This window comes from Salvelinus fontinalis, chromosome 4, assembly GCF_029448725.1.
Source record: "Salvelinus fontinalis isolate EN_2023a chromosome 4, ASM2944872v1, whole genome shotgun sequence".
NCBI lineage: Eukaryota > Metazoa > Chordata > Actinopteri > Salmoniformes > Salmonidae > Salvelinus > Salvelinus fontinalis.
The window spans coordinates 32,928,505-32,939,823 of NC_074668.1; the positions used below are offsets into that span (position 1 = coordinate 32,928,505).

Consider the following 11,319-nt stretch of genomic DNA (forward strand, 5'->3'; position numbering starts at 1 on the left):
GTACCAGTCTTCACCGAGCTGGCGGCGCAGGGCTGAACAGGTGTTGTAACTTGTTTTGCTCATTCAGCCGAGCAGTAGTTATAATCATAACTGTACGTTCCCTTTCAGTCTATGAAATCACGCCCCATGCCGACCCCAGCGGACACCGAATGAAATGACACACCACCCAGAGTTCGAACCTGACAGGAAAACCTGCGGTACCCGGGAATTGCGCAATCTACGCACTGCCTAACGACCCTGTCCTGCCCCAGCCGTAAGCACACTGTGGGCTACACTGGGGCCAGTGACATCCAAGCTGATAAAACATCACAAAAGTGTGTGGTGATGCCCAAATCGCAGCAGCACATATATATCCTACAGGCAACCCTTTAAACGAATTGCAAAAATCGCTGAAGTTGGAGACTTTTATTTCCATCACCAACTTTAAACATCTGCTATCTGAGCAGCTAACCGATCGCTGCAGCTGTACATAGTCCATCTGTAAACAGCCCACCCAATTTACCTACCTCATCCCCTTACTGTTTTTATTTATTTACTTTTCTGCTCTTTTGCACACCAGTATCTCTACTTGCACATGATCATCTGATGATTTATCACTCCAGTGTTAATCTGCTAAATTGTAATTATTTGCTCCTATGGCCTATTTATTGCCTACCTCCTCATGCCTTTTGCACACAATGTATATAGACTCATTTTTTCCCCCTACTGTGTTATTGACTTGTTTATTGTTTACTCCATGTGTAACTCTGTGTTGTTGTCTGTTCACACTGCTATGCTTTATCTTGGCCAGGTCGCAGTTGTAAATGAGAACTTGTTCTCAACTAGCCTACCTGGTTAAATAAAGGTGAAATAAAAAAAAAATAAAAAAAAACAATGCCCAAGACACTGCCAGAACCCTGCTGAAGTGGGCGTGTACACCGTTAGATCATTCCTGCCTTTTTCTGCCATACGCCAGTGGGAGAGACGCTGCTTAAAAAGCGCTCTACCACAAGCAGAATTAGCAAAACAGTCAAGAAGTTGATCACACAAACAGACACCCCTGGTCTGCTCAAAGTAAATGCGTAATGCTTGTACCGGACACAGTGAATGTAACCTCCGCTGCTCCTCTGAAGGAGGAGGAGACAAAAAGGGGAAAATCTCAAAAGCTAGAGACCTGTAGGACATAGTCATGACCTTAGGGGTGAAGACCGTATTAGGACACAATGTCACCTTAGAGTCGCCAAGGGCGAACCTTATACAGGAGGAGTGAACAGATAACGCGTGGAGATCTCTAATGCGTTTAGCTGAAGCCAAAGTCATAAGCAAAGCGGTCTTGTAGGAGAGGATCTTCAGATCCACCGACTCCATTAGTTCAAAGGGGGCCTCAAACAGCACATTCAAAACCAAAGCCAGATCCCAAATGGGCACAAAAGGTTTAGAAACTGGCCTGAGACGGCACACAACTTTTAAAAAACACACCTCCAGGGGATGAGCCCCTGAAGTGGCACCATCAATTCCCACTGAAATATCTGCCATATACACCTCCAGGGTGGAAAATTAATGACCCTGCTCGAAAACCCCCTGTAGGAACATTAAAATGTCCACCAGAGAGCTCTGATTAGGAACAATTACTTTACTTTGGCACCAAAACTCAAGTGCCCGCCACTTCAGTAGACCCATTGCAATCAGATTGGACCTTTCAGGGGCCAAGCCCACAGATTCCAAATCTCCGGCTGAGGGTGCCAGACCTGCCCGTGCTCCTGGGTCAACAGGTCCCTGTGCAACGGGAGTTGCCACGGGTCGCCAACTATAAGATGAGAGACAGAGAGCCGCACGGATCAAGGACAAGCCCTTTCGAAGTACCCTCCCCAGCATGGACTGAATCAGCTTCACAGGGGGAAATTCATAAAGAAGGGTCTGAGGCCACTGGTGCACGAGAGCATCCATCCCAACGCAGTACTCAGGTCCCTTATCAAGAAAAACAGCTGGCATTGTGCATTTCTCGCGATGTGTAAAGATCTACGTCGGACTTGCCAAACATTTCCCATATCTAGGAGACCACTTAGGGGTGCAACCTCCACTCCCGAGAGCAGGCCCCACCCTGGATAGCAGAGCTGCACCCGTGTTGGGAACGCACTCCACTGAGATGGAGTCAAACAGAGACTTAACATGGGAAACCAGCATGGATGTGTGTAACACCACCTGCTCCCTCGACTCGGCCAGGTAGTCCATTATCCTGAGCCCCAGACACTTCATAGGTGCCAAAACCGCCTCCACAACTTTCTGTGAGAGGGATATATGGCCACATGAAAGTACATGTACATCAGGTTGATGGAGGGGAACCAATCACCCGGGCGCACTGATTGTAACAACCGGCTGTACATGAGCATTCTGAATTTCTAGACCCTGATCTTCTTGTTTAGGGGACAAGGTCTAAAATGGGATGCAAAGTCCCGCCCCTTTTGGGAACCAGGAAATACTGGCTGTACCAACCGTCCTGGGCCTCTGACTGCACAGACTTCAGGGCCGAGCCAAACAACCCCGTAGGAGAAATCGGCTACAACAGCCTGTCTCTCTCCGGCACCTGCAACAAAGTGAACCAAAGTCAGCCCCCATGCTTCTCCCGAGCTCTGAGACGATACAACGGGACATGCAAGAGACAGAATCAGCCGTAGCACGAATCTCATCTAGGAGCTCTGCGTGGGGCTCCACAGAATCGTGGCCAGGTCAGCTAACAGCTCAGTGTGGTAAACCTGCAGCATTGTGACTGTGTTCAGGGACCGGGCCGCCACCCCCTGGGCCCAGTACACCGAAGGAGACGCGATATCAGACAGCTCTCTACCGCCATGCTGGGAGGATAGCTCAATGGGATTGAACCACGAGCCCAGATCCAACCCCGTATCCTGCAATTCAGACTCCGCCAAGGTACAGGCACCCAGGAGAGGAAAGTCAAACTCAGTCCCACACGCCTCTTGAGAGAGCTTGTACACTGCAGGCGATAGTGGTCGCACAAGCTGGTTCGATCCAGGGCTGCCTGAGCATGCACCCAGCCAAAAACATACAAGACAACACTCATGAAGGTACAGGTACAACCCTAAATCTAAAAACATGGGCACCCTCATAGATATTATCCTGACCAAATTGCCCTCCATATACACCTTTGCTGTTTTCATTTAGGATCTCAGCAATCACTGCCTCATTGCCTGCATCCGCTATGGGTCCGCGGTCAAACTACCACCCCTCATCACTGTCAAACGCTCCCTAAAACACTTCTGCGAGCAGGCCTTTCTAATCGACCTGGCCCGGGTATCCTGGAAGGATATTGACCTCATCCCGTCAGTCGAGGATGCCTGGTCGTTCTTTAAAAGTAATTTCCTTAAATAAGCATGCCCCTTTAAAAAAAAATGGAACTAAGAACAGATATAGCCCTTGGTTCACTTCAGACCTGACTGCCCTCGACCAGCACAAAAACATCCTGTGGCGGACTGCACTAGCATCGAATAGTCCCAGCGTTTTGCAACTTTTCAGGGAAGTCAGGAACCAATACACGCAGTCAGTCAGGAAAGCAAAGGCTAGCTTTTTCAAACAGAAATTTGCATCCTCTAGCTCTAACTCCAAAAAGTTCTGGGACACTGTAAAGTCCATGGAGAATGAGAACACCTCCTCCCAGCTGCCCACTGCACCGAGGATAGGTAACACTGTCACCACCGATAAATCTACGATAATCGAGAATTTCAATAAGCATTTCTCTACGGCTGGCCATGCTTTCCTCCTGGCTACCCCTACCCCGGCCAACAGCTCCGCACCCCCCGCAGCTACTTGCCCAAGCCACCCCAGCTTCTCCTTCACCCAAATCCAGATAGCAGATGTTCTGAAAGAGCTCCAAAACCTGGACCCGTACAAATCAGCTGGGCTAGACAATCTGGACCCTCTCTTTCTAAAATTATCCGCCACCATTGTTGCAACCCCTATTACCAGTCTGTTCAACCTCTTTCGTATCGTCTGAGATCCCTAAAGATTGGAAAGCTGCCGCGGCCATACTCTAGACCCAAACTCTAGACCCAAACTGTTATAGACCTATATCCATCCTGCCCTGCCTTTCTAAAGTCTTCGAAAGCCAAGTTAATAAACAGATCACTGACAATTTCGAATCTATACCTTCTCCGCTGTGCAATCCGGTTTTTGAGCTGGTCACGGGTACACCTCAGCCACGATCAAGGTACTAAACAATATCATAACCGCCATCGATAAAAGACAGTACTGTGAAGCCGTCTTCATCAACCTGGCCAAGCCTTTCGACTCTGTCAATCACCGTATTCTTATCGGCAGACTCAACAGCCTTGGCTTCTCAAATGACTGCCTCGCCTGGTTCACCAACTACTTCTCAGACAGAGTTCAGTGTGTCAAATCGGAGGGCCTGTTATCCGGACCTCTGGCAGTCTCTATGGGGTACCAAAGGGTTCCAACTGCTCTTAAACACTAGTAAAACCAAATGCATGCTTTTCAACCATTCGCTGCCCGCACCCGCCCACCCGACTAGAATCACTACTCTGGACGGTTCTGACTTAGAATATGTGGACAACTACCTAAGTGTCTGGCTAGACTGAAAACTCTCCTTTCAGACTCATATTAAACATCTACAATCCAAAATTAAATCTAGAATCGGCTTCCTATTTTGCAACCATGCCTCCTTCACTCACACCACCAAACATACCCTCGTAAAACTGACTATCCTACCGATCCTCGACTTCGGCATTGTCTTTTACAAAATAGCTTCCAATACTCTACTCAGCAAACTGGATGCAGTCTATCACATTGCCATCCGTTTTGTCACCAAAGCCCCTTAAACCACCCACCACTGAGACCTGTATGCTCTAGTCGACTGGCCCTCGCTACATATTCGTCGCCAGACCCACTGGCTCCACGTCATCTATAAGTCTATGCTAGGTAAAGCTCTACCTTATCTCAGCTCACTGGTCACGATAACAACACCCACCCGTAGCATGCGCTCCAGCAGGTATATCTCACTGGTCATCCCCAAAGGCAACACCTCCTTTGGCCGCCTTTCCTTCCAGTTCTCAACTGCCAATGATTGGAACGAATTGCAAAAAACGCTGAAGCTGGAGACTTATATTTCCCTCACTAACTTTAAACATCAGCTATCTGAGCAGCTAACCGATCGCTGCAGCTGTACATAGCCCATCTGTAAATAGCCCACCCAATCTACCTACCTCATCCCCAAATTGTTTTTATTTACTTTTCTGCACTTTTGCACACCAGTGTTTCTACTTGCACATCACCATCTGCTCATCTATCACTCCAGTGTTAATTTGCTAAATTATAATTACTTCGCTACTATGACCTATTTATTGACTTACCTCCTCATGCCATTTGCACACACTGTATATAGCCATTTTTTTCTATTGTGTTATTGACTGTATGCTTGTTTATTCCATGTTTAACTCTGTGTTGTTGTTTGTGTCGAACTGTTTTGCTTTATCTTGGCCAGGTCGCAGTTGTAAATGAGAACTTGTTCTCAACTAGCTAACCTAGTTAAATAAAGGTGAAATAAAAAAATGTAAATAAATTAAAATGAATATTATTCAAAGATATGGTGAAACCGCATGACTGTGGGCAAGGTTGTGAACTCGAACCCCGGCTTAACAGCCTTCATTCGTGCTAGTCATCTTACTTACAATCAGTTAGAGTGGCTAAACAGGCAAACGAATAACTAACACATTTGTAGGGAACTTCACAAAAATAGTAACCAAACTTTACCACACAACGTCCAGAAGGGTGAACATGCCCTCCTTAAGTGGGACAATTAAGTTGGAGTAAAGCCTGGCACATTTTGCATTCCAATGTTTGTTTTTGAAGAAATGTGTGAATTCTTCTGCCCAGCTCGAGGTGAAGAGTGGAAGAATTGAATGAATGTATCCGTGCCTCGGGTTTATCACCTGTGGAAGGCAGGGCTTTCAGTGATGCACGCTGTTCACTCGCCTTGTCAGGCATGATTCTAATATTCTTCAGTAGAGGGCACTAGCATGCAAACTCCCTCATAGCTGTGTTGTTCCTAGTTGACCGACTGAAAAGGGCACCCTGTCCCACATTTTAAACGGAAATTTCTAAACATTTCAACTTCATCTCCAGCACCACCTCAACATATGTGAAAATGGTGCGTTTCTATGTTTTGTAGTAACAATTATAGAGAAAGATAAGTGTTTCCATGACATCATAAACCAATTAGTCGGCAATAAGTAAGGCAAATAGTAGACACATCACATAATGCACATTGATGATGTCATTGGAAACACTTATCTTTGTCTTTTTTATTACAAAACATAGAAACGCACCATTTTCATATATGTTGATGTTTTGCTGGAGATGATGAATATAATTGTGAAATTTCCCTTTAATGTCAACCCTGTTACATGAACTGAACTCTCATTATTATTCAAAAGAAACATTGAACATCTAATAGTAAAAAGGGCGCTATACTTGGCGCTCCGGTACCTCTTGCCATGCGTTAGCAGAGAGAACAGTCTATGACTGGGGTGGCTGGGGTCTTTGACAATTTGTAGGGCCTTCCTCTGACACCGCCTGGTGTAGAGGTCCTGGATGGCAGGCAGCTTAGCCCCAGTGATGTACTGGGTCGTACGCACTACTCTGTAGTGCCTTGCGGTCGTAGGCCAAGCAGTTGCCGTACCAGGCAGTGATGCAACCAGTCAGGATGCTCTTGATGTTGCAGCTGTAGAACCTTGGATCCTCAGCTGAGGATCTGAGGACTCATGACAAATCTTTTCAGTCTCCTGAGGGGGAATAGGTTTTGTTGTGCCCCCTTCACAACTGTCTTGGTGTGTTTGGACCATTCTAGTTTGTTGGTGATGTGGACACCGAGGAACTTAAAGCTCTCAACCTGCTCCACTTCAGCCCTGTTGATCAGAATGGCGGTGTGCTCGGTCCTCCTTTTCCTGTAGTCCACTATCATCTCCTTTGTCTTGATTACGTTGAGGGATAGGTTGTTATTCTAGCACCACGCAGCTAGGTCTCTGACCTCCTCCCTATAGGCTGTCTCGTCGTTGTCGTTGTTGTGTCATCTGCAAACTAAATGGTGTTGGAGTCGTGCCTGGCCATGCAGTCGTGGGTGAACAGGGAGTACGGGAGGGGACTGAGTACGCACCCCTGAGGGATTCCAGTGTTGAGGATCAGCGTGTGTTGCTACCTACCCTCACCACCTGGGGGCGGCCCGTCAGTAATTCCAGGATCCAGTTGCAGAGGGAGGTGTTTTGTCCCAGGATACATAGCTTAGTCATGAGCTTTGAGGGCACTATGATGTTGAAAGCTGAGTTGTAGTCAATGAATAGCATTCTCACGTAGGTGTTCCTTTTGTCCAGGTGGAATAAAAGATAGACGGGCTAGAAATGTTTTTACAAATTATAATATTTTGTGAAGCTTGCGTTCAATTGCTCCTCCCTGTTGCACATAACAAATTCCCCGGGTCACAACGGGATTTATGGATCCTTAAACATGAAGTCTTCAACCCTGTTACGATCAACCCTGTTACTTTATTTGTCACTTAAAGCTGCAATATGTAACTTTTTGGGCGACCCGACCAAATTCACATAGAAAGGTGAGTTATAGATATGTCATGCTCAGCAAGCAAGTGTAAGAAACAGTATCTCTGTTCTATGTGCGCTATTTTTATGCTTCCCGTTCTTAAGTTTCGTTTTTGCGTGTTGTACGTTCAGTTTTGTACACTGGGTTCAAATAGCAGAAAACATCATATATTTTTGGTTATGGAAAATATATTTCACAGCGGTTTAAATGGAACAATGATTATCTACACAATAACTGCTTTTTTTGTCACATAAACTGAAATTCGGTGAACTATTCAAATTTCAGCAACCAGGAAATGGCGGAGTGATTTTATTAAGTTGAACAATTGCTGTTTATTAAAATTAGGTTAAATAAAAAGTATATTTTTTGACCAAATTACATTACTCAAAAGGCACCTAATTAGTGTAATGACCCCACAATGGCCCATATCTTTCAGGAGGCTTCACCAGTGAAAACCCCACTTTAAGGGGAGGAGTGAACAGTCACAAATTACAGCTAGCCAGTTAACAATTATGTTAATGTCACATAAACACAGACCTGTTTGTCTGGAATTTCACCTGGCCTGGAAATCCACAAATCATATTGACTATGTTCCATGTGAATGTTTTGAGCAGCCAAGCCTTTAGTTCACAGAGATGCCTGTAGAAGTAAAGGATGCTGACTGTGTGAAGCGTGGGATCTTAAGTTAAAGTTAATTTCCCTTCGTAATCATCAGTCAACATGGAAGTACATTATGCTACATTGAACACATACTGTATCAAGCATCCATCATGATCATACTTTACCAAGCATCCATCATGATCCTACTGTACCAAGCATCCATCATGATCTTACTGTACCAAGCATCCATCATGATCATACTGTACCAAGCATCCATCATGATCCTACTGTACCAAGCATCCATCATGATCCTACTGTACCAAGCATCCATCATGATCATACTGTACCAAGCATCCATCATGATCCTACTGTACCAAGCATCCATCATGATCTTACTATACCAAGCATCCATCATGATCCTACTGTACCAAGCATCCATCATGATCTTACTGTACCAAGCATCCGTCATGATCCTACTGTACCAAGAATCCATCATGATCCTACTGTACCAAGCATCCATCATGATCATACTGCATCCACAGTTTCACCCACCTAAATGTGTTTCCATGCCATAATGAAATATAATGATGTTGGTGGCAACTATTCCTCCTGGCAAACCAACTGATGAGGGTCTAAGACAGAGGCAAGGCTGTTATGAGTTTGGGTATAAATCCAAGATACACAAAACAAAATTGTTCCTGTTCAGATGGCTAGGGGCAACTAGAAGTAGCAATCAAGCGAATAATTACATCAACCAGGGTGTACAGACAATTTGACAGCATCACCAAGAACCCTTGTATCCAATGTTCATAGGTATAGGCCTTTAAAAATTGCAGAAATTCAAATACATTTTTTTAATTGTTTGAGTAAATAATGTGAATTACCACATAATTGAATGAAATGAATATTATTAGCGTGAATTTACAGGTAAATGGGAGACTCACAGAAGTAGCCTATAGAAATTACCTAAACCTTACCTAAATCAATGCAGTTGATCAGCAATCAGTAAAAGTCGAATTGTGTCCGTACACCTGCAGATCCAACAACGGTGCTCTCCTGAAGAATATCTCAAGTGAAAAACTCATAAGCGACAGCACCAAAATACCCGAAAAGAGCGCAGGACCAGAAACACTCCACCCTTTGCGCGCGAGTCGCTTCCAAAAATACAGCAGAATGAAGTTAATGTTTCCTTCTTTCTGCTCCCAAAACGCCCACAGGAATCTCATATGCCTCTAAGAGCGATTCGTGCTGCTATGTTATTAGATCAAATGCTCTGGCCACCTGAACTGCACTTCTATTGCTGGGGACTACTTGATAAAGAACCAATATGAAATCACCTGTGGACACCCGCTCTGTGGAATGAGCTCACAGTGACACGTGCTGTTATCAAAATAATGGCATGGGCGTGTCGGGATACAGGGAGGGTGGGCGATAATTGAGATATTACAGAATGGCAGTAGGGCCTTGCAAGTGTGTCTTAGTGCGCCATCTGCAGACAAAAAATTGCATTAGAAAATGTAACTGATCAATGATAGGGACCACAACTACAGACAATGGGCCTACATGCCTACAGGATGGGCTGGTGTAATTGTCAGAGGTTTATGATTAAATTCGAAGCCTGATTAAACAATGAAGGATTGTTGTAGGCTAGTACATGGGTGAGGCCTGGGTGAGGATGGTAAAGCAGGTATCTAGCTCTGTGAATAGATGGGAAGCAGCAGGCTTTGTGTCAAAGGGTACTGTGTCTCAGTACCAAGGGAGGTGATAAGAAGGTCAAGTCACAGGAGGCTAGATGATTTGCAATTGGTGTGGGATTTATTGAATAGCTTAAAGGTGGAGAGAGTAATCACAACTGCATTCATGTCATCAAGATCCAAGAAAAAAATAAGAAAATACACTTTGGCTTAGTGTCATTTCACACTTAAGCCGATTTATTTAGCTACTATTTAAGTCAGCCCAAACTTGACATGACGTGTCTGACTCCAATGGCTGAAACCAACTTGTTGAAAATTTGGTTAAATTATACTTTCCTGTGTATATATTGTCTCAAATTCATAACCACAAAAAGACCAACCACGCAGCCAACCGGTAAATGTACAGTACCAGTCAAAAGTTTGGACACATCCACTCATTCTACATTGTAGAATAATAGTGAAGACATCAAAACTATGAACTAGCACTTATGGAATCATATAGTAAACAAAATGTGTTAAACAAATCAAAATCTATTTTATATTTCAATTTCTTAGCCACCCTTTGCCTTGATGACAGCTTTGCACACTCCTGGCATTCTCTCAACCAGCTTCATGAGGTAGTCACCTGGAATGCATTTCAATTAACATGTGTGCCTTGTTGAAAGTTAATTTGTGAAATGACTTTCCTTCTTAATGGATTTGAGCCAATCAGTTGTGTTGTGACAAGGTAGGGGTGGTAAACAGATGATAGCCCTATTTGGTAAAAGACCAAGTCCATATTATGGCAAGAACAGCAAAGAGAAACGACAGTCCATCGTTACTTTAAGACATGAAAGTTCCAGGCAGACTACACCGCTCCAGGCACCCACACTGCTCACGCAAGCCAACGAGCGTCTGCGTTACCAAGGGCTAAAATAGAATCACGCTGCAAGTCCTGCCTCTCCCATCTCCTCATTGGTTTATAGAAGCAGGTACCCATGTGCCATCTCCTCGTTGGTTATACCCACGTGGGTGACTGAAAGGCGAAATAGGTCGGTGGCGTTAATGCACCCAATTTACGAAAGTTGCCCATCGCAATATAAAGTCAAGAGAAGAAAAAGCCTGGAAGAAGGAGAGATGACTAGAAACGATTCGGTTGACCATTTTATGTGTGGATTAATTGGTGGGGTAGAGGACCTTGTGCATTACAGGTAAAATAACAACTCAATGTTTATATCCCAGGACAAATTATCTAGCAACAGCAAGCTAGCTAAATATGACAAATTAGCTAGCAAGTGCAAGCTAGCTAGCTAAATTGCCATAAATGTTTAATGCTTTTCGACCTGTCCCCAAATTAATATAATTGTTCAGAGTTTGTTTTGATATTTTAACCTGCGTGATCGCGTTTGGTGTGGGGGGACAAAATACATTTATGCATGGTGGCGCAGGC

The 11,319-nt window shown here is 44.6% G+C and overlaps 1 protein-coding gene across 3 annotated transcripts in view; it reads right to left on the bottom strand.

Annotated features, from left to right (window-relative positions):
• LOC129853569 (PDZ and LIM domain protein 2-like) overlaps nt 1-9,566 on the bottom strand; it is a 55,902-nt gene extending 46,336 nt beyond the window's left edge. For all 3 annotated transcript variants that reach the window (XM_055919739.1, XM_055919737.1, XM_055919738.1), the window contains exon 1: nt 9,174-9,566. The gene's annotated coding sequence lies outside the window, so the exon portion shown is untranslated. The remainder of the gene's footprint in view (nt 1-9,173) is intronic.
• Between the last annotated feature and the right edge of the window lie 1,753 nt (nt 9,567-11,319).